The 25,322-nt window shown below is 37.5% G+C and overlaps 1 protein-coding gene across 1 annotated transcript in view; it reads left to right on the top strand.

Moving 5' to 3' along the window:
- Nucleotides 1-25,322, top strand: part of CSMD1 (CUB and Sushi multiple domains 1) — a 2,093,217-nt gene that overhangs the window by 1,161,375 nt on the left and 906,520 nt on the right. The gene's annotated exons all lie outside the window — the stretch shown is intronic.

Genomic DNA, 25,322 nt, shown 5'->3' with positions numbered 1-25,322 from the left:
ATCATTTGTTAAACGAAACAGGCTTGTTTATGTGCTGCTGAAACAATAGTTCAACAAACTAGTTTCTGGGTTTCAACCATGTACAATAGATCTACAAATTAAATGGATAATAAGGCAGATTGCCTAATCATCCAGCACTTTTTGGGGGCTATTAATAAAAGCTCTCTCAGATAAAATATAAATAGAATTTTGATCGTAGAAATCTGTGAACAAAATTTGACTTTGCAAATATCTTATTACTTTGAGTCACTGATGGATCAACTAAGGCAGATTATATACTTATATGAGAGTTTTAGTTGACAAACTTTGTATATGAGACCTTCATGTGAAAATAGACTAATGTACCTCACAATTGATACCTCATGATACTCAACAAAGAAATAAGGACAGACTGTCTCAAATACAATCTTTCTTGCAACCTCCATATCCAAATTAAGTTTGTGTAAGTGCCCATGCTTGTGTCAGTTATTTCAGACATTACCATTGCCTTTTTTATTCCTAAAATAGGTTAAGGGACGGAATGCTACTGCTATTGTCAGGGCAAGAATTGTCTTTATGAGCTAACTGCTTGATCTATTAGATCATGTCAATAACGTATTTATTTTGCTTAACTGCCTGTCTGATGCCTATGACTCTTAACACTACTGTGAACTCCTTTACCCCACAGCATTCCCAAGCTATCTTCTGCCACTTCTCTCTGCTTATGACCTACATGTTATTTCCAGTGCACCACAGGAAAAGGCCTTTTCAAAATATTTTCATTAGAGAGTCTGAAGAGATTTGAATTAAATTTTCTGATAAAGTTTGATCAATGTTAAATCTTGGTCTCATCATTCAGGCAAATCTCCCATAGATTGCAGGACTGGACCTGTCTTTTTTAAATATAAATGGCTTATACCTTATATTAAGGGCTCATTTATAATAGCTTATATAGCATCAATGGATGATAAATGTTTTAATAAATGATTAATCAGAGTCCAGGAGCTCATCAAGTTGTTTGTGACCAAGGCTCATAACCTTCAGCTGATGTGCTTGCAGCTCTCTCTCTCTTTCTCTCTCTATATGTCTATATTAATCATTTATACATTATATAAAAACGTAGCAGTCACAATTTGGGTAACAGCACCTATTTTCCTCCTCTGTGGTGCAGCAAGGTCACCCCTCTAGGCTTCTGGCTTCCCTGCCACTGCCTGTCATGCATGGAGACACGCATCTCTCTCCCTCTGTCTGAAGTAGTTCCTTGGTGAACGGTTTCCTGCATACACTGTCATATCCCCAGTGAAACATAGGTTGTCTAAGCAGACTTTTTTGCCTTCTCTTCTCTCTGCACAGCATAATTACCACAGTTAATCTGCCACACAGCACTTTCTAAGCAAGCACATTTTATTCTTAAAGTAAAAGCAATATAGGAACAACAAATTAAACACAATTAAAGAAACTACACACATGCTAATAAGCTTACCAGAAATCACCCCAGCTCCAGCAAGACTGATAGGTGAGTACCCCACTTAGGGCTTTTGCTCTGGTTTCAAGTTCATAACACCCTTTGTTCAGAAGAAAATCCCCCCTGAATCTGTGAGTGAGTCTTTTATTCAATTTGGGGTGTCTGAAGAGACACTGATTTGGTAATCCGCCAGACAGTGTGTCCTTTTCTTGGGGTGAAGCTTCAAACGGTTGAGTTCTTGTGTAACTGGAGGAGTTATATTAGCATATTGCCTCCTCCTAGAGATTTCTTAGGAAACCCAGTTTTTAATTTTGAAAAGTTCACATTGCGTCATAAGAGTCCTTTGAAATTCTGAAGATTTTCCAGGGTTTATATTAGTTGTGTCTCCTAGAGAAGTTACATCCAATTCCACAACAACACATACAAAATTGCATTTTTAATACAATAGACCCCAAAGGTATTAAACTTAATTTAATAAGGTTTATCCAGGATACTGTAGGAAATTGCCTTATTTGTCACAGTAGCCTTAATATAATGTGTAACCTATAAAAGCATGCTTAGTCCCTAGAGGGAAGTGAACATCCGTTGAGCATTAGATCTGGCAAAGTGGTGAGCCTTATGCCCCGATGAAGCAAAGCACATGCTTAACTTTAAGATTGTGAATAGTCCTATTGAAATTGAATTGTGGAGCTAGGTGGCCTTTTTGTTTCATTTGCCCTCTTAACTAACTTAGAGAGAGAGAACTCACTTGTTTTATTTATTTATTTACTCTGCTGAATATTTCCACTTCTCTGTTATTCTTTGAGAAGCTTTCTGTATAATATTGAAGCTTTTAGTATTCATGGGATCTTGTTTTGTCTGTTTTCTAAAATGTAATTAAAGGGAGACGTCTGCAGGTTCGATAGAATACATTTTCAGATAAATCAACAACTCTGCCAGAGCAAATTAGGCATCCAATCCCAAACTCCAGATATTTCAATTGGAACACTTATTCTGCAGGCAAGTGAAACATTTCTGTCAGAAACATAGTACATGCAGAGCTCTAATTGATCTATTTTCCCATTAATGAATCCTCAGTCACTCTTCTTTAACCAGTCACACAAAATATGGCAAGACTTTCATTTCTCATGTTTGCATTCATCAGAAAACAAAAAGGAAGGAGAAACAATTGTGACCTTTTTTCACAGAATACAATTTAAATAGAGCCAACAGGAATTTCAAGGTATATCAGAATTAAATATTGTCCTTTCTGCAATGTATTTTCAAAATAAAACCTGGACAAAAAGAAGAAGGTTTAAGGTTCTGAATCTATAATGACAGAAGTAACTTTGAAAGGATAATAACTGAGCTAACAAATAGGAACCTAGAAATTGCCATTCTGGACTGGGCCAGTGGTCTGTTTAGTTCAGTAAACTGTCTCTAACAGGGGCCTTTGCAGATACTTAAGAGAGAGGGTGGAACAACCCCCAAAGCAGGTACATGATGTCTAGCTGATCTATGACAAATGTAATGAACACAGCTGAGAACAACAGTGACAAGTTCGCTGAAAGCCTTTGACAAAGAGAAACAAATGATTCTAAGCAAAAATCTGTCATTCTCCTGTAAATTATCACTGACATGGATTGGCCATGATTGTGGCTAACTCCTGCATACGTGTGAAGGGAGAGAGAACTCAAGACTTCTCCCTACTTGTGTGTAACTGGCTATGATCATCCTGTGATCATCTGCATGCTGAACTGCTTCCTTTTACACCACTCCTACATGAGGACCTAACCATCCTATCATTCTACTTTTCCCTGAACCAAACAGCAGAGGTAACTGTTGATAGTGGTTAAGATGCCATGGCTATGAAGAGTGGCAGAGTGGCCAAACATGCCCACCTGCTGGGCAACACAGGTGGTATTATGCCTCTGAGGCCATAGTGTCATCTGGTGCTCCTCTGCAGTTCTGCCCATGTGATCCTGTAGCCAAAAGACATAATACAACTCTGTATGCATATGCCCAAAGTTAATCTTAGGAAAGGAAAGTCTACAAAGAACATGAAAAAGGTATTTCACCAGGTTAGCCCCTCCTATCAGGTGCTATATGTATTTCTGCTGTGGCACATGATCATTAAAACTGGAGTCAGAATCTCTGATGAGTACATTTGTTTGTCTTTACATATTCATAAATTCTTTTAATTTGGGAAGGAAAAGAAAAGAGCCCAAACCAGTTCATATATTGTTGCCCAGTCGTTTTGAATTGTTCCTGGAACTCAGGTCATAGGATCAAAATAATAAAACAGGGTGATGGAAAAAACATTCTGGATGTGGCCATGTAAATCACTGCACCAAACACCTGATATAAACTTGAGGGAAGTTACAGATTTGTGCTGCAGAAGTCCAAGACATCCAGAGATAAATAGTGTATCTCCCTACATAAGTAAAAATTATAATAAAGAAAAATAGCCAAAGAAATCAGCCAAACTGATCACAGTGAAATAAAAATGAAATGGATGAGTCACTAAGATTCCACATTTTCCCCCTCAAACCTCAAGCAGTGGTCACCATTAACGTCAGCCTTTTCCCACATTTGCCACCAAGCAACATTTGAGAATATAGCTATTTATTTTATGTACACAGGATACATTTGTTTTGTAACTATGAGAAAAGTATGGAATATTAATGGTGACAGCGGCATATGAGTCAGTTTGGAACTACAGAGCTATGCCTCAGCAGTGCTCAACGTATACAGATGGGGCAATGGGTTATGAATGTTAAATCTGATATTCCCTAGTTTTGCTGCAGGACTTCTTAGGAATCTCAGAGCATGATTATTTTGAACTCTAACATCTTAATTTTGGGGGAAAAGGTGTTGGAGCTTTAACAAAGATAGCCTTTATACAATGTGTTAATTAGGCACTGAATTTAAATAGGTGTTAACAAACACAAACCAAGATCAAAGTTTGAAACAAACTGACTAAAAACTCTTTTCAGCTGCAATTGCAGAACTTCCACTGTTTTGTGCTCTGATAAAAGAAAGCGCTCTGATTCAGGAAAGTGCTGAAATCCCACTGAAGGTGAAGTTAAATGTGCTTAAGTGCTGTCCTGTTGTGATATCATTATTTCAGTCGTTCTCCAATTCTAAGAAATAATATTACAATACAGATGATGTAAATTTCTTTAAAAAGAATAACAAACACAAAAACCTTTCCAGGTTAAAAAAAGACAGAAATCCACTTTTTTTTTTTAAATGCCAGTGATCTCATTGTGCATATTTATAAGGCATATTGCGGAAACTTTGTTTCATTGGTTACATTGCTAATAACTGCACACACAAATAATCAATATTCCTGGCACTGTGTAATGTTTTCAGTTTTCACAGTCTTCATTTCAGAAGGGGATCTGAGGTACCAGGGAAACATCCAGTTCAGATATTTGAAAATGCTCTGGCAGGTCTCTAGTGTTTGACTTGTTTCTTGGATTTAATTCTAGAGCTGGATTCTAATCTTGCTTAAAATGGATTTAGATTGGTCTTACACCACTGACTTCAGTGGCATTGCCTTTAGTTTGTCGAGGTGCAAGTCAGGTCAGGTTAGGCCCCTTGTGTTCAGCTAAACACTTGTAAATATATGCTTTCTCCCCCCTTACTCCAAATGAATAGCTCTTTTTTATAACAATGTAAGAATGGCCAATGGTCCATTTAGCCCAGTATCCTGTCTTCCAACACTGGCCAGTGCCGATACCTCAGAGGGAATGAACAGAACAAGGCAATTTTGAGTGATCCATGTCCAGTCCAAGCTTCTGGCCATCCGAGGTTTAGGTATACCCAGAGCATGAGGTTGCATTCCTGACCATTTTGGCTAATAGCTATTGATGGACCTATCCTCCATGAATTTATATAATTCTTTTTTGGACCCAATTAACATTTCAGCCTTCACAACATCCCCAGCAATGACTTCCAGTTGGTGGTTGATCTCAAATATGCTGCTAATACATTAATAATGTGTGTTTTGCAGCACATTGTGAAGAATCCACCACTTTAATAGTCTCAGCTGTAAATCAGAATAAAAGGTGAACAAATTCTGTAGAACATTGGGCTATATATCTTGTTTCAATCATTTGAATACTATCTGTGGTGTATGTTCATATATTTTTTCTGAGGTTGTGTAGAATGAGTAGCAGTGGGTTTCACCTAAGAAGTTCAAACAGGCTATATTTGGCAATAAGAGAACACCTACTTTTTCTGGATAGTCTCGTTCCTGGTATTGCATCATTTTAAAGATTTTTTTTTTCAATCTATTAAAAATATTCAACGCTGTCCTTCCAGGCTGGGGGCAGGGGATGGTGGAAAGAATCATCAGATTAATGTCTTATTATTTTGTAAGAGGTATGAAATCCCTCATTCTGCTTAGTATATTTTTGTGATGACATCCATAACCATTTTTAAAGTCCCCACAGTTTAAATATTACAAATATGCAAAGAATTGTTTGAGCCTTATGTGAACAAAGTTTTGTTATTTGTATAATGGTAATGCTTAATTTGAGATCCAGACCCCTTTATGCTAGGCATTATACAAACACATAAGTAAGAATAGGTCTTTGTCTCTGATATTTTTTGCTCCTTTCTTTTTAAATGGGAGGAGTGTGGTAATGTTTATTCAGTAAATTCATATTGCATTTTACTTTACATAAAATAAATGACTGTCCTAAGTGATTACTGACTCATCTCTTGTAGCTGGTCACCCTGCATGCAGTGCTTGAGCTGGTTTGGATGTTAACACAATGCCATGGGCTGACTGTCCTCTCTTGTGTTTGTCTTCAAAGCAAATCTATCTTGTTGGCGGTGGTGACATTCAATTATACAGCAAAACAAATGTTTGTTATATTTTCTATCTTAAATCCTTGTTGGTCCTAGAAAGTGACATAAAAAGGGGAATAACTATATCTTTATACTCAAGTATAATGGTATTCACAGTAGGTCTTGTATCAGTGTGACTATATGAGTAAAATCACACCTCCGACATAGTTGTATCAGTCAAGTTCTAAAGTTTAGACAAGGCTGCTGAGATTGACTATTTCTTTCAGATGTGGACCTTACTGTTGAGATCCATGTGTTTGTAACTTCAGGATTAGATTACTGCCAAATGCTATTTGTAGGCCTATACCTTGATTCAATCTGGAAACTGAGGTCAGATCTACACTTAAAAGTTTGCCCACCATAGTATGTCAGTAGAAATGTGAAAAAATAATCACACTATTAACTGACATAGCTTTGTCAGGAAAAATCTAGTGTAGACACAATTATACCAGCAAAAAAAAAAGTTCTTTTGCTAGCACAGCTTATTTCATTCAGGGAACTGGTATAAGCCATATTAGCAATGGAACTCTTTCTGGTAGCAGTTGTGTCTCTGCTAGAAGGGTTCGCTGATGTACATGTATTGGCAAACTATATAGTGTAGCTAATGCTCAAAATGGTGCAGGATATGGCAGCTCACATATTGAATGGGATATCTAGTACTCTGAGATCTGCAGTGCCTGCCTGTATATTTACAGGTGGAGTTCAAGGTAATGTTTTTGATGGGAAACTTGTCTACTTGAGAGGCTACTTCGCTCTCAGTGCCATACTGCTGCAGCTATGATAAGAAGAGGTGATCAACCTGGAACTCTCTTAGTATAAAAATGAGAGAGCTGCCTGTAGAGATTTCTCCATGAGCCACACTCAGCTTAGGAACCAACTACCCATTTTGATGCAAAAACAGCTGAATTTGATATTTAAGGGAATGTTCAAAGTTTTTATCAAAGTATTTGAGCAGGCTACATGTGCTGTTTGAGGGAAAGAAGATTTTCTTTGGGTTTGATGTCTACTGTGGTTAGCTAAATTTTATTTGGGAAGATTTGAAAAACTATTGGTTTTTATTTTTGTTCTGATTGTATTTTTAACTTTTGGCAAGGACCCTTTTATTTACATAGTTCCATTATAAATTGAAATAAACTATAAAAACCTCTCCCTATATACTGTATGATCTTATGATCTCACTGAGAGCCCCAGGCAGCCAAAGAGAAAGGTTTAAAAAAATAAAGACACCAGAAGGAGAAAAATAAAATATGGAATAAGAAGCAGGTTCACCTATCACTTATGCCACATGGATATTAATCTAAACTTATCAGTGGGGTTGACATAAAACCAAAATAAGTCCAAAAGATAACTATAAGCATGTCCTATAATATATAATCATTTAAACATTTATGAACCTACCATAACTTAATAGGTTATCTTGCAGATTACACAGACAACACTTGCTTTTTCCATTGGATCCTTGTCAAGGTTCCTTCCCCACTCTGAACTTTAGGGTACAGATGTGGGGACCTGCATGGACACTTCTAAGCTTAATTACTAGCTTAGATCTGTATCGCTGCCACCATCCAGAATTTTCAGTGTCTGGATCACTCCCTGTCCCCCCAAAACCTTCCCCTCCCTGGGTAGCCATGAGGGACTTCACCAATTCCCTGGTGAACACAGATCCAAACCCTTGGATCTTAAAACAAGGAGAAATTAACCATTCCCCCTCCTATTCCCCGCAGCCAAGTCCTGTGAGCCAGATCCAATGCCCCTTGGATCAAAAACAAGGAAAATCATCAGGTATTGAAGAGAAAGAGCTTTTAATTAAGAAAAGAAAGGTAAAAGAAAACCCCGGGAAAATAGCATACTCAGCTACTCACAGACAACAGATTCAAACACAGAGGATGTCCCCTGGCACATATTTAGTTACACCAAAAAAAAAATAATACCCAATACCATTGATCTACTCTAATTGCATAAGATAGGTTACAAGAAATAAACATAAACCTATTATTCCTTTCTAAAACTTACTACACTACTGCTGCTAAGTAAGAGGCTGATTCCTTGATCTTTTTCACTCCGGCTGAAACTGAAACTCTAAAACAAAGGAAAAACTTCCCTCCTTCCTTTTGAAACATCTTGTTAACCCATTGGTCCCTCTGGTCAGGTGTTAGCTAGGCTAGGTGAACTTTTTAACCCTTTACAGGTAAGAGGCATTAACCCTTAACCATCTGTTTATGACAATCCTAACTACAAAAACACATAGGAAACATCAGTGAAAATGTATAGCATAATTCCTATATACAGCAAATTCTGAGCCCATTTGGGCATGATGCTGAACATCCTTAGCTCACATTGCAGTGGAAAGGAATTGAAACAGTGTTCATCTTCTTACAGGATCAGGCCTTCTATATGGTACTTTACCCTATTGTTTTCCCTATTTCTGTATTTTTTTCCACAGAGTGGTTGCAATATTTTAGATAAAATTCCTTAAAAGATTTTAATCAGTAATCGGCGTTGTGAGTGTATTGTTGTTCATCATCAATATATTTTCTTTCCACAACAGGAATTTAGCATGCCGTTATTTCTGATTGTATTATTTATGCCACTGTCTTGGAAGAATTATATTTGATGCCAAATGACAGTTTCATACAATTATAGAAACCCTATAATATTGGCTGGGGAAGTGACATCCTTCCTGTAGATTCTGCTACTGACACACTGTAAGGGATTCATTAGTTATTGGAGTAATTAAAAGAAGAATGAAATTTTTGTGATGTTTATATTTAGCTTCCAGAGTAAAGTTAAAGTAATTGTCAAGAGCACTGTCACTTTTTCTATATATTGGTTATATTATTAATAATCATCATAAAATAATTTTTCAACAGCAATTATAGTAACTCGAATAGCCTATGGCCAAGTGTTCCTCTCAGATATTCATGTGTAGCTCCATTTAACTTCAGTGGGATTGTTGCATGTTTATGTAAGAGCAAAATTGTCCAGCCACACCAGAAGACAGACAGGGGGCAATGGATGTGGTTTAACTAGGCCACAAATATCTATTTGGGAGTCTGCACAGTGCAGGTCACCTGAATCATTTCCACATAACCTCCAGTCTTGTCCCAGCCATTCTGTTGCTGGGACCTCGCCACCATCCCCTCATTGAGATTAAAGGGGAAGGGCTATAAAAGGAAGGGACTAGGCTCTTCACAGTCCCAGTGCAGGAGCCCCACTACCCCTGCTCAGTTCTGTTAAGAGATGCTTTCCTTTAAATCCTTTCCAAGCCATTTTATGCTACAACCATATCCCTTCCATACCAAATACCTTCGGCAGACATTTGCCCAAAGTTATGCCTATGAAGTTGTGACATTATAACCTAACCCCCCTACCCCACCTCACTAGCTCCCATATCTGCTGTTGAAAAAGTGAAAAAAAGTCCATCCCACCCCAGCCAATCTGGCAGAGAGGGAAAATTCCTTCTCAGCCCCCAAGGAAAGGGGCAACTATCATAATGCTCAGAGTGGATCATGAGGAAACCCAACCTGTTTGCAAATTTCAATTCTGGTACAAGAGGGGTTCTCCATGTTTGCCTTGGGTATAAATACCTCCCCATTCTTCTAGTCAGCAGGAAGGGTAGACCCTCTCCTGACCTGGCAACAGCTGCTTCCTGCCTGCAGCCCTGTCTATCTCTATAAACTTTCCCTTCCTCCTGCTCTACCCCCATTGCAGGGGGAGCCATTAAAGGAGCAACATCTCTTTTCCTCTAGTCAACTGGACAAGGCCCTTCCCTCCCCTGCACAGAGACTGTGGTGAATGCATTTGCTCCTTCGTGAGAGAGAAGCCCAGGTTAATGATAATGCCTAACTCTTACATAGTGCTCTTCATTTGTAGATCTCAAAGCACTTTCTGGAAGAGTGCAGATATCAAGCAGAGGAAAACAAGTAGCATTTTTATGGTTATTTAAATAAATAGCATATGTAAAGAGTGGTGTCAATCAGCAAGTTAGGGATTACATGTAGAACTGGGCAAAATTTTTTCAAATTAATTTTTTTATATAGAATTTACCAAATTGTTTGTCACAAAAAAAAGTACAAAACCCAAACAAATCAAAAATACTCTTTTGACATTTTCAAAACTAAATGTTTTGATTTGAAATGACTTTTCAGTTCTAAATCTGCTTCCATTTTATTTTTTTTTAATTAAAAAACACAAGTGTTTTGTTTTGGGTTGAATGAATTGTTTTGCCAAAATAAAAATTCAGGACAAACTAAACAACAAACAGAACTAAAACTAAACAAAACAGAACTAAATTTTTCTTTGATATCTTTTTCAATACAGCCAGCGAACTGAAAAATCACATAGCTATACTTAGAGCTGGTAGGACTAATGACACTGGAAGGCTTTCAGGAAAGATGTGAATGTGGAAATGGTAAGAGCATTCTTCCAAATGAGCTCAGGAAGGTCCTCCCAATAAGGGGCAACATAGCAGAAGCCATCAGTATGTTTATGTAAGCAGCTAATCAATAGGCAAATGAGGCTGACATCCCTGGCATAGTGGGTGGAATGTGGAAGATGGAGGAGAGCAGAGATTTACAGGGCATCATTCAGTTTCTAAGAAACTTTAACTTAGCTCAGGGTAATAGTCATCGTCATATAAAGGAGCTCAGTTTCCTTCAGATATGAGAGTCCCAGGCCTTGTCTGCGCTAGGTAAACAACCCTATAATTAATCCCGCAATGCCAATGGTAGCAATATTGGTAGTTTTCTTTCAGGCAAGGACCAGGGCTTTTTTAACATTATGTCATCTAACTCTGTGCCTGAGCCTTATGTATATGGCAGCTACCTTCATTTCTGCCACCTCCAGAGATGCATAGGAGGTAAATTACATTTCCCAAATTTCCCAATTGACTTCAGCATTAAGCCCTAATGCAAGTAGGCTGAGCTGGAGCACCCATGGGAAAAAAATGATGAGTGCTGAGCATCCATCGGCAGCCCCCGCAACCAGCTCCTTTAACATCCTTCCAGTGCCTCCTGCCTGCCAGCAGCCCCACCATCAGCATCTCCCCCTCCCTCCCAGTGCCTCCTGCCTGCCATGATCAGCTGTTCCATGGCCTGCAGGAGGTGCTGGGGGGAAGGGAGAGGAGTGATGGCTGGACACACTTGGGGGAGCGGAGGGGAAGGGGTGTGGGCATGGAGTGAGGGTGGAAAGAGGCTTGGCGGGCGTGGAGCCTTGGGGGAAAGGTTGGCGTGGGGATGGGGACTAGGGCAGAGCAGGGGTCAAGCACCCCCTGGCACATTGGAAAATTGGCACCTCTGGCAGGTGGTAGCATTTTATTCTATTCTGTATAGGTTCTAATCACTTTAGTATTGGAGCATGTGACACATAACAGGATAATTATAATTCCAGAAAGAAAGACACCTGCTGAGTTCTAACGTCATACAGTATCTGATCACAGATTATATGTTTGATTTACAATACAGTACTTGTATCCAGTAAATGAACTGGCAAAATAAATGAAATTTTTAGTCAGCAAATTATTTCCTTTCCCTCCCATCAATTTACTTTTGATGATAATGTAGTTTAATCAGAGCGAAGTACAATTGGCTTTAATTTTAGCGCAACATGCTGTGTTTCAAAGACTGAAATTTATCCCCATGAGATATTTCCCACTGACTAACTGCTACAGATCAAAGGAACAATACATTTTTCTGGCCTTGCATAACCTGTGCATGAAAATCTCAAAGTTCTAAGAAGGAGTAAAGAAAATATTGGATCAAACCTGAATGTGAAAAACTAATGAATCAACGGCATATATCTCTAATTTAAGCTGTACATTTTGCAGTAAAACCTGATTGTCTTGCTGTTTTACAGAGCACTACTCTGTTTTCTCTGCCAACTTCTTTTAAGATATGCTAGTGTCTTTATATAGATTTACAGATTCTTTATTTAATGAGGTACAGTGTAAGGTTGAAAATGTAGGACCTGTTAGCTATCACTGAACCCCCAAGGCTCTAGTCCTGTTCTAACTTTTTTGTACAAAGCATGTAAATACCAACGTTAGAGGATTTAATACAAAACTACATTGCTCTTTGGTATTTAGTCTCCTGATGAATAGCTCCAGAAACCTTTAGCCTTGCTGCCACTGTAGAGTTTGGCAACACCTAAGCGTGTGAGGCAGACCTAATCAGATAAGTGATCACGTATAAAAATGTGTAAGTCCTATTGTGTTCCAGTAGAGAGAGAATGAAAAATATATAAGAACCAATTATTAGAATGAACAAAATGGGCAACTTTAAGTACAGTAAGCAGTAGAATTTCTGATAATAACGTCCAAAATTTCTTCAATTGCATGAACACGCACACACAATATTGTATCCTATTATGTTTCATTTATGCAATTCCATATATTTCATTTCATTCCCCCCTTTTTTTTGTAAAATGCCTCCATTCACTTCAGTGTTTGTAAAGTAATTTTTTTTAAAAAATATGACTAATTAAAAAGCATTTGGCATTAAAGAAAACATGTTAATCATGTTTAATATGGTGCCCCCAATCATAGACCAGGACACTATTGTGCTAGGCTAGGGGTCGACAACCTTTCAGAAGTGGTGTGCCGAGTCTTTCTTTATTCACTCTAATTTAAGGTTTTGCGTGCCAGTAATACATTTGAACATTTTTAGAAGGTCTCTTTCTATAAGTCTATAATATATAACTAAACTATTGTTGTATGTAAAGTAAATAAGGTTTTAAAAATGTTTCAGAAGCTTCATTTAAAATTAAATTAAAATGCAGAGCCCCCCCCCAGACTGGTGGCCAGGACCTGGGCAGTGTGAGTGCCACTGAAAATCAGCTCGCCTGCCGCCTTCGGCACACATGCCATAGATTGCCTACCCCCGTGCTAGGCAATGTACAAACAGTTCAAATAGAAATTATTTCAGGGAAGTTTTATGGCCCATGTTACGCAGGAGGTCAGTCTTGATGATCATAGTAGTCCCTTCTGCCTATAGAATCTATGAAATACCTTGAATGGTGCCTTGAAATGTATTAAGTACTTATAACAATGTGTTCCACCTTTTATTTAGCTGCGACACTGAGTAAATTTTCCAGACCTGAAGAAGAGCTCCATGTAAGCCTGAAACTATGTCTCTCTCACCAATAGAAGTTGGTCTTTTTTTTAACCGCATCCATCTCTTGTCTACCCAACAAAAACTCCTACCCCAAGGAACTCACAATCTAAGAGTAAGACAAGAGTCATCAAATTAACGCAACCAAAAGACAAGGGGAGCAATGGTAACAATGAGGTAATACTGGCTGCATAAACAGCATTGTCACTGAATGCCACCTGCTTAACTGTTGTCAAGCTTTCTTCAGCCATCAGGGCAAAAGAGAGTTTTATGGATGGATTTGAAGGAGAAGAATATGTTGCTCACATACAGCATTTTGTCCTCTTACCTTCAATTAGCTACTTTTCTCTTCATGTATATTGGTCTAGGTTGTACCTAGCCTTGCACAAGCGTGGGAGTATGGGTAAGAACTCTTTCCTTTTATGCTTTGTCCCTGCACAGGATCACAATGTCAGTCCCTGAGTTCTTAAAATATGGAGTCTGGGAAAACCTAGCTCTGATAAAAGCACTAGAAATCCTCTAGCCAGTCCTTCCTTCTCTCTACACCATCCAGTGGAGATGAGTCAGCACAGTGGATGTGTGCGCTGCAATGTGTAAAAAAGAAGTTGCAGGTGGGACTACATTGTGTGAACATTTCGTGCTCAAGGTATCGTGCCCTATCTGAACAGAATGCCGCTAAAAGTCACTGCTGGTACTCTTTATTCTATCAACACAGGCTGTGGCTTAAAGCCAAAATCCAGCTCATATTGTATAGTATCACATGGCAAAAAGAAGGCAGAGTTACTTAAAAGTGGTATTTCTTGTCTTGATGCAAAACAAACTAGCTCTCAAAATCATTTATAATAGGAGGGGATCCTGATGATCTCTTGGGAGATAGAAGCTATCACCAAGAGTCTTCTAGTCTGATTCTTCTTGTTGCCACATAATTGTGGCTGAGTTCTTGATCTTTCATGCTTTTCAATATAGCTCAGGATTTCACTTGCTAGTTTTCAAGAAGATCATGTCCACCTCCACTCACTTATGTAAAAATACAAAATGTCAAAACAAATGTTTGTGGGGTTTTTCAACACAAAAATCTTGGCATCAGTAATGTGGGTAACAGAGTCTCATTTTAACTAGAAGCCAAGTCTTATTGAATGTCATAAACCCACAGTCTTCAGACCAAGATGCAGGAGTAGCTACCAAATGAGCCATACTGATATACCCTGAGAAGTCTTTCTGAGTATCCATGTTTCAGAATGGAACATTTAAACTCAGAGTTCAAGAAAGAAAATTATTTATTTTAAACTTTATTTAAATGTGTGATTGTTCGCTATCATTTATATTATGGTAGCAACTAGATTGTTCAGTCAGGGCTTGGGATCCTGTTGTGCTAGGTTGTGTATACTACTAACAAAAAGACAGTACCTGCCCCAAAGACCTTACAAACTAAGTAAAACATCTGTGTACATTTACACTTATATAGTACCTTTCAGCAAGAAAGATCCCAAAGCATTTAACAAATTATATACATGCAGCATATAGTGACTTCTATAGCAGAGGCTAGTGGACAGCAGGAACGTCATCCAGCTCCCATTGAAATCAATGGCAAAACTCCCATTGGGCTTCAGGCATGCAGGATAGTGACCCTAGTGCATGGAACATTGCATAACAGAATGGGAGGGGAAACTCCGGCCAATGACTCTTTGTCAAAACCCCTACTCATAAAAATATGTTGATGTCAGCTCTGTGTGGAGATATAAGACCTGAAGTTTCAAAGTCCTTTTGAAAAACAAAGCTATCCTTACCTGGGATGTACATTCATTTTTAGGCAAATTTCGGAGCCTAAGCAAAATGATAGTGTCTGTGAGGGTTTTTGTTTTGTTTTTAAGAACAATACATCTCAAATATCTTTGTTCTTAGGAAGCTACAGCATATCATTATTTTAGCTCATTGACCTTAATTCACCAATAAACAGCATTCTTATTTTTGAGCTGAGTTTGCATTTACATTTGACAATTGCTATCTAAAGTAATGAAGGCGTTTGCTTGTTAACTGAATAATGCTAAGCAAGCATTTGGGCAAATATCTGATAATTCTTATAACAACACATATTGAATTAGAGAATAAAACCAGAGTCTTTCCTCTGCTTAAAAAACCAAAGGTAGGAGTACTGTGCAAAGCAGAGTCATAAATATCCATACTGGTATAAAAGGGTTGCTGCAAGCTAAAGTAGTTTGTGAAGCTGTCATATAACATTACACAGTATGATATAACATTACATATTATGATATATTATTTACTGTGTTTCCATTCACTGACCATTCACTTTAGGTACTTACATGCCCCCCATTACCATAGTGTCTGCACTCCTCACAATCATTACAGCTCAGGACAACTCAGGAAGTTGGGAAGTATCCCCAATTTACAGGCAAAGAGAGGCTAAGTGACTTGCCTATGGTCACACAGGAAATCTGTGGTCAAGCAGGGAATTGAATCCAGACTTCCCCACTCCTAGGCTAGTGCACCAACAGCTGGAGCATCCTTCTTATTTGTTGCATTTATGCTTGTTTTCAAGGTCTGTTCCATTGTCTGGCACTTTTGTAAAATAATATCCTGTTCCAAATTTTGTAAATCCTGAAGAATGACTACATCAAACATTTATTGAGCAGCTGAGTTTGTGAAACTAACAGCCAAGAGACTGAATATATAAATACCTCAAGGGTCATCTGCTTCCTGTGCCCCTCAGGAGGCCTCTGAGTGAGCCCCCTCATCTGCACAAGTCCTTAAGCCAGACCTCTGCCTCACGTGGAATGAAATACTCATGTAATCAATTAAGCACATCTGACTCCAGACAGCGTTGTGAGTTATGAGCCTATAAGCAGCTCTGTTGTACCACCGCCCTCACCATATACATGTGGTATGAACTTGGCATAGGCCAGTGTGCATGCTTCTCCTCCCCATCTTTGCACCAAAACTGAGCCTGGATTGTGACAAGGTGTGTTAATCTCGATCTGTAAAAGTGGCAGAGTTCTGTGGTACCTTACACCTTATAGACTAACAAATGTATTGGAGCATGAGCATGCATCCGACGAAGTGGATATTCACCCACAAAAGCTCATGCTCCAATACATTTCTCTTTGCCGCTTTTACAGATCCTGACTAACATGGCTACCCCTCTGATACTTTAATTACTATGTAAGTCTCAGTAATAACTGAGTAGTAACTGCTTGTCTTATGATCCCTAATACAAGAATTATATAAGCCCCACTTCTTGTCATCTGGTACTTTACCATAATCAGTGAGCTATCAAAAATCTCTGCCCATGGCTTTTCTATATCCTTAGCTATCTCCCTAGGCATTTCTGCTACAAGTCAGACAACATTAATCACCTGACAGTGTTGCACAGTATAATGCTTCTAGAATAGATAAAATCAATGGAAATAATCAACTTAATTAGCCATACAATATTTAGTGGAGTTTTTTGAGAGTTGTGATTGCTGAGTTGAAACAACAGCATGGATAATACATATGCATAAGCTTATTTTAGCCACATTAATGAAACTTTTTATAAAGTGAATTTCTTCCATGGCTTATGTTGTTACAACATACAAATATTATGTATATGATCACAGTTTTAAATGAACCAAAGAGTGGATTGTTTTCTGTGGTGCAGTTGACATAACCTGTTAAGTAACCCAAGAGTTAATTCAGAATTTCCTCCCAAGAAATTGCACTGCCTCTTCTCTTTATAATGATAGATACCTGACGTTATCAAAAAGGACAAAACACATTATCATGGGCACAAAAGAGTTGGCATGTCATTAAACTGCTCCTCATCGGCTAGTTTAGGAGCTGATGGAATAAATGCTGCAAAAATCTTTTCAACCTCAAAGGAAGGAAAGTTAATTCTATGGCTACTATTGATGGACTCATGACTAATTGAAATAGGCAATAATGATCAGATGTAGCATTTTATGGAGCCTACTGAGATAAAAAGCAGCTTTTATGTTGTCATTTTCATGCTTTGCCAATCCCCCCAGTTCTTTTCCATCTGTTGTAATATTCAGACTTCTTAGTCAACGACTGTTCAGCTGATTGCAGATTCCTTGTGTTTATTCTCTCGTGTAAGTGTCCTCATAATACAAGAGCAAATTGTCTTGGGATAGTCAGTTGCTTTTTTTCACATTAGCTCAGGGGAATTAAAATGTTCATTGTTGATGTACAGACTGATTCTTCAGACCTTGCACATCCAAGGTCAGTGGGAGTTTTGAGTGCACAAAAACTATAAGATAACCTAAAGAGTTCAATAGGTTGGTTTGTTTTTTAATGTGAAAGTTGCAGAGATATGTATGATTGCGGTGCCTTTTCTAAAAATCATTTGTTTGAAACTTGCTTGACAACAGTGAATTAAATAATAAGTTTATTGCTATTTTCCACCTGAAAAAGGGACTCTTTTTGGCTCAGAAACATATGCACTACAATTTGTTTGTTTCATAAAAGATAGTGCACTATCTACCTTATACACTTTTTTTCCCTCAAAGAAAAGGCCAATTACAATTAATATAGCTACAAATATTCTCTGCTTATCAATATTTCTCATAACCACATTTTCATAAGAAGTGGGTGGGGAAGGCATAGAGTTTTTTCTGAGTTCTTTTTTATACTTTGCTGATCTCAACAAATATATTTTTTGCATGTTCTTGGAATATAAGAGGCTGGAAAATAACAATATTAAAAGTGGATGTAAGTATGCCACTTGAAGAAATTAAAGCAACTTTTTACAGTGCACTTAGACGAGAAGCCTTTCAGAATATCTACAATAAATAAAAAGTTAAGAAATCATACTAAATTAAATCATACTATATAATCATATTATATTAAATTGTAGTTAAAATTACATTTGAAATGAAAAGGCAACAGCAAAATAACACATTTTTTTACTGTTGATAAAAATAAGGTAGAGTAGTAAGATAAATGCATTTTTTCTTTCAGTTTTGAAAGCATATTGAAAGAGCAAGAACATTTGCTTCAACATCAAGATTTGCACTAGGCAAACCACAGACTAAAATTACTATGGACTATGAGAGCTTTGGTATAATTGAAAACAAAATAGATCCCAGTATCAACTACTGTATAATTGCAGTGCACTAGGGGTAATCTAGTAATACAATTATTATTTTGACAGAATCCTAAAGTGTGTTAGCAGCTCTACAGTAAAGTCAAAGTCATTGCCCCAAAGAGCTCTCAGATTTAAAGCCACAATTTTGTAAGCTGATCCACATGGACAGATCCCCGATGAAAGCATGCAGCATTTTCTCCCATCTTTGTTTCCTGCAGAAACACTTCCATTGAAGCTTTGTGAGGAACCGGCTCCACTCGAGTTTTTCAGCCAAGGGAGCAGAAGGGATTAGACTAGAGCAACATAATTTTACAAAACTCCATGAGTTTCCATTGTGAAATACCATTAATCTTTTCTAAGCCTAGGACACCACAGCTTTAGTGGACTTAGCCAAGGGCAGATTATCCATATTGATGATGGGATAGGATAGCAGTGGAGCAGCAGGTAGTAGCCAACCCACCCTGCAGACACCTTTGCAGTCGGTGGACTTCCCATTCGTGTGAATGTGCATTCTCAAAATCTGAAAAACATGATACAACTAGTCCCTCAACACAGTTTCATGTCAAACTCAGAATTTTCTGTCCCACCTCTTCCCACAAGTATCTCCATGGGAAAGGATGATTTGATCCTAAGAACGTGTCTGTTGCTGATAATATGAATTAAAATCTTTAAATTTCTTTGTCACTGAGATTCTGTTGTTTATTTTTCAGTTAGGAGTGTTTCAATAGGAACCAACTAAATCCAATATGTGAACTCTGTTACTTTAAACCTTCTTACAAGGAAGAAAAGCCAATTTAAATTAGCCGTGCAGTAGAACAAAAGACAGTCAGAAGCCGCTGAAAGCATGACTAGGAAAACTCATGGTATATGCCAGTAACTGTTTTTAGTGATGCTCAGGAGGAGTTTTCACTTGCTGTAAAGAAGAGGAAACACTTCCTCATTTGAAAAGTGGTAGAGGTGGGAAATAAAGCATTTGTATTGCTATTCCCTTGGCAGCTCTTAAAGTTAAAATAGATTAAGGAAACAATATTTAAAGATTGAATTTAATTGAGTTTTGGAGTGAAGTGGTTAAACAAAGTCATACAGTGACAAACTATTGAATGCCACATTGCTGAAGGCTAAAAGGACTCTCTTAATCAAACCATTTTCTCCTGAGGCCAGCTATAACTTCTGCAGGAAAGGCAATTTAAGAATACAGCTTGAGTTTTTCATGATTTCAGAGCACTTTCAAATGATATGGGAATAGGACTGCATATCTTGTTTGACAAGTTGTGAGAGTCACATGACCTTGAAGAATTATATTTTTTTTCTCTGTGATGACTTGAAAAATCGAGGATTGCCCTTGGATCTTTTTCAGCGTGAAAGGTGAAAGTTCATACCATTTTGGGAAAAAAATACTAGTTATAACATCTGACCAAAGAGCAGTCCATCTTTACATGAGAAAGTAATAGACGTTCTGTGGGTGCCTTTCAGGAGGCTATAATGGACTGCTGACAAATGCTTTGGGTGTTTTTTTTTTCTTTTCTAACAAATTGTGAACAGTTCTAGCTTATGGGGAAAAGTTAAAAAATAATAATCTTGACATATCTAAAAGTGAAACTAATGAGTAGCTATGCTCATTAGGTAGAAATACACACACACAACTATGAGAAAATACACAAACCTATAACCTAGTCAACTATTTCCCATGCAGTTTCAGAAGGAAGACAGAAATATTATTTCTATATGGGAAATGGTTAACTAGCTTGTAAGTTTGAGTATTGTCTTGTTAATATCTAGGTGAAAGCTTTCACTCGGTTTCTTTGCATGCTAAGTCAAACAATGAGCTTTGCATTTACATCTGAAATTAGTCAGTTACATGGTCACTATCAATTGTGAAGATGATCTTCATAGTCTATGTCAAGCTGCTGTGGAAGTTTTGTGCTTTCCCCTGTCAGGCAAAAGGTTAATTGTAATTGTGGAACATAGCTGTTTTGAGAGGTTATACTTTCAGGTGGAGAGATGACCTCTCAGATAGGGCCAGTCAAGGCAGAATAGGAACTTTGGAATCATAGATTATTATTAGGGTTAGAAGGGGCCTCAGGAGATCAAGGCTGGATCAATCCCCAAATGGCCTCCTCAAGGATTGAACTCACAACCCTGGGTGCAGCAGGCCAATGCTCAAACTACTGAGCTAGCCCTCCCCCTAGGAGTGGGGAATCAGGGAGTTGCCTTGAGTGCCAACTTTTGGAGACACCAAATCAACATCTTAGAGGTCACCCTTTAGCAACTCAGCCAATTTTGGGAGGTGGGGACTAGTGGTGGTGTTTTTATGTTCTGCCACTCAGGGGATAGTGCTATAACAATATTTTCCACCCTGGGCTTAAAATTCTTCTGGCATGCCCCAAAGCCAGTCCCATACAGGGTTTTGGTGTCAGGATAGAGACCTTGAACTGGACATTGTATTTGATGGGAAGGTAAAGAAGAGAGCAGAGTATTGGGGTAATATGTTCACAGCAATGTGTATCCTAAGCAGATAGCTTGCTCTGTTTTTCAATCACAGGGAAGCTTTTCAGTGTGTGGCTTCATTCCTTGACATGGGATGCAAAAATCAAGCCTGAGTTCAAATGTATGCGCCATGCCAGAGTCAGACTAGTGGTGGTAGGATGGGTGCTATTTACTAGCCAATTGCAGAATGAGCATTCAGTAGTATTGAGGAGTTCAACAAGATCCCAGAACTATGTGGCTGACCACTGACTTAAGAATCAGGGTGCAAATACATTTGATAGTGGCAGTTATTACACAAGAGGTAAATTCTTTGAAGTGCTTCTTTCTTCCTATCAACTTACCAATATTTTAAAAGAGACAATGGGCTGACCCAGGTAATTATAGGCCTATTAACTGGACATTGATCATAGGAAAAATAATGGAATGGGTGATATGAGACTCAATAACAGATTCAAATATAATTAATATAATTAATACCAGTCAATGTGTGTTTATAGAAAATAAATCTTGTCAAATTAACTTGATATTTTTAATGAAATTAGGCATGTGACTTGCTACCATACAGCATTACAATTAAGAAACTCTGATGATATAAAATCAGCATGGCACATATTAAACTAAAAGGTCTCAAAATCAAATCTCAGAAATCTGTTTTTCTCTCTATTAATTAAAATCATTTAGTACACTTCTGTGCATTTTTCTTAAGCATAGACAAATAATTCTTGCAGCCGTTTACCAATAAGTATTTTTCTCATTTTCAGAATTAGCTAGATGAACATTGTTTGATTATTTAAAGACCATATTTAGGCATGTGTATCACGTTGTGTGCTTCTGCTCTTCAAACATAAACATTTTCATTCCATATCAATGAAAGTCAATATGATGTTATGAAATAACAAAACCTGAGGAACCTGACAAGTACTTACTTTATCTCTCTTCATCTTTTCCCTACTGGATTTACATAAAATGATGCAGTCAAAATCAAACAGGTTTGCTTGATAAATGTGTAATAGCTTGTGATTGATTTTAATATTGAGTATCTTAGTGGCTTCCAACGTGTTTCAGTTAAATCTCCCCAGTTCATGCATATAAATGTTTATCTGCATCTCAAAAGAGGGAAATTATCTGAACAGTAAAAATTCTCATATTTTTTTTTCAAATATATGGATTGGTCATTTCATCTGATGATATAATAATGGACCAATTTCATCCTTGAGTGACTGAAGCCAGTGGAAGCTATAGAGTAGAACCTCAGAGTTAAGAACACCACAGTTATGAACTGACCGGCCAACCACACATCTCATTTGTAACTGGAAATACTCAATCAGGCTGCAGTGCGGGGGTGAGGAGGGGGAAGGAGGAGAGAGACAAATACAGTACAGTACTGTCTTAAACATAAATGGCTACATAAATAAATGGAAAGTTTTAAAAAAGATTAGACATGGTAAGGAAACTTTCTGTGCTAGTTTAAATTAAGATGGTTAAAAGCAGCATTTTTCTCCTGCATAGTAAACTTTCAAACCTGTATTAAGTCAATGTTGAGTTGTAAACTTTTGAAAGAAAAACCATAAAGGTTTGTTCAGTTATTAACATTTCAGAGTTAAGAACAACCTCCATTCCCAAAACTCCATTCTGAGTTTTAATGTACATATATGTACATCTATCCCAATAATTTATCTGCCTACGAAACACAAAAATAATTGATTAATTATAGCATCTTCCACCTATAGAGATTCCAAGTTGCTTATTACTATGACTGTCTAGGAAGGGCTTACTTACCCACTACTGAAATACAGTGGAAGGTAGGTGCCATACCATATTATACAACTTAGATTTATACTAATGTTCCCATTATGAGATTTTTCCTGCTAACACAAGAAGTAATTCTTCCACTATAGTCAGCACTGATAAGTCCTCAAGTGAAGTATTGTGTCCAGTTCTGGGCATCACACTTTGAGAAAGATGTGGACAAATTGGAGAAAGTCCAAAGGAGAGCAACAAAAGTGATTAAGAGTCTACAAAAATATGACTTAAGAGGAAAGATTGAAAAAATGGGTTTGTTTTGAATGGGGTGGGATCTTGTTTCTCCTATAATCCTATTATAATTTTCCATTTCTCCCCTAACATCTAGCCCTCTATTTTGATCTCCTTTTTTTATACCCATCTATGGGCTTTTATCACCTGCACCCTTTTACCTAATTTAAGCACCCCTCACTAGGTTGATGAATCAGCATCCAAAATGCACTTATCTTCCTTAGTCAGGCAAACCCCATCTCCTCCCATCTTTATGACCTCGCGATTTTAATGTATTAAACTATTCTGTTGATACCCAAGAGGAAATAGATTCCATCTCATTCTCTCTCTTTGATGTGCTGTGTTTTCAGGGCTATTAAATATATTAAAATATATTAAAAACTTAGTACAAAGGATGCTAAATGCACAGACAGGAAGCAGACCTGTTGTGCAGACACCGGTTTTCTGTAGTTATTTTCAGCATTGAAATATTTAATTGGTGTGATATTTAATGCCTTCATACGTTAGGCATACAAATCATAGTGCAGGCAGTGGGCCATCTACTTCTATCAGCTATACTCACGTATAATTTGGGGTATAATTTGATCCAGGTGTTCTAAAACTCTGAAATACGCTTCTGTGTAAATCAGATTGTACTCGGGTTGTCAAATGATTTTTTAAAAATTTGGAACACATTTAAGAACCTTTTTTTTATCTTTAGCTTATCCCTCATTGTCGTATGCATAGGTCACACGCGTGCCTTCAGAGAGCATTTAAAGTTTATCTTTTTAAATAATTGAATGTCCTCCTTTACTATTTCCCTTTTTGGTGAACTGACAGGTACTATCTGTTGCTCTTGGTACCCTGACAGTTTTGACACATTCATTCATTGTAGACAGTTTATTCTTTACTTGTTTGAGATCGTATTCTTACTCAAATCTTTGACATTTCCAGGTTCATATATCACCTTTTCCCGATGGAACTCTCCATTTGCTTCATTCCAGCAGTGCTATTTTAGATTATGAAGATTTTTAGTTCTGAAATAGATGCTGATTCCTCTCGCTTCAGAATCAAAGCACAAGAGGAGAAAAAATATCTGGAAGTACAGTTGTCTATGAACTTCATAGACAATATAGTACTAATGTTAGCAAGATGTTATTTTACAGCATTATTTCAGAGGCGAGAGTATCTTGCATTTGATTAAATATAACAAAATAAAATTATTGAATAATGTAACAGCGTTGGCCACTTCCAAACTGCCCCCCTCATGGCCTGGGCTTGCCTGGGCCTGAGGCACCCTGCCTCAGATTCACTTCTGCTAGAAATACTAGAAATAGTCCACAAAAGTTTTCTGTCCAGTAACATGTCTCCTTAGGGCCTGGGTTTAGTAGAAAAACAGCTGAAAAGAGTTTCCTCTTATTATTTTATGGCATTTGTCAAAGGTCAATGTGAATGATTAGGTATTAGGGAAATTGATACAGTTATGGCTAGGATATGCACCTTACACATTGAAAAACTTATAATTAAACTAGTACCCCCAAGTGCACCCTGTATATCAGTCAGATCCTAGTGGAATTGCATTTGCTGTTAAATTATAGCTTTAGCCAGTGTCTTAAATTCCAGTCTGAGTAAACAATAAAAACAATTAAAACTCCCTGGTTCACTGAGAATGATTTTAACCTGAGCTGGACAAGTTTGTCAGACTACTTTACTGGACATCAAAAGATTTCAGATGTAGATGTAAATTTGGAGCAGGACTCCAAAGGCCCTTGGATCCTCAGGGTCTTGAGTCAGCCAATATTCAATTTGTGGCCATGGAGATTTGGTTTTCTTACAGCATGGAAGGTCTAGCTCTCAGTTTTTCTGCTAATGAGATCAGGAATCAATGAGTTAACTGATCCTCTAGGGTGCGTAAACCAAGGGTGTCTGGGTATTTCTCCTGGATCAGGTGTTTAATGCAAAGTAATGACAGGGAAATGTATTTGCAATTATAGTAAAATACATTGCTATGCAGTATAATTTCCTGAAGGGCAAAACAGAACAACATATCATAATGGTGCATTTTTTAATATAAATGAAAAGTGCTAATTCTAGACATATCTTTTATTATCATAATGATTTTGCCATTTCTCTAAGATATTGTACTTTCATATTCCATGAATACAATGCAGTACATTGTTTTATTCCTATGTGCTCATTATAATTTGTATTATAATATGATATAATAAATTGAAATTATGGCGCTGTTGTTTTTCTTTCTAGAATAAAACCAGTTACATAGATTTTATTGTAGTAACACCTGTTGTTAAAATAAAATCACCTACAAAGTGCA

Source organism: Chelonoidis abingdonii, chromosome 3, assembly GCF_003597395.2.
Source record: "Chelonoidis abingdonii isolate Lonesome George chromosome 3, CheloAbing_2.0, whole genome shotgun sequence".
Taxonomy (NCBI): Eukaryota; Metazoa; Chordata; order Testudines; family Testudinidae; genus Chelonoidis; species Chelonoidis abingdonii.
This window is presented reverse-complemented; position numbering and strand designations above follow the sequence as displayed.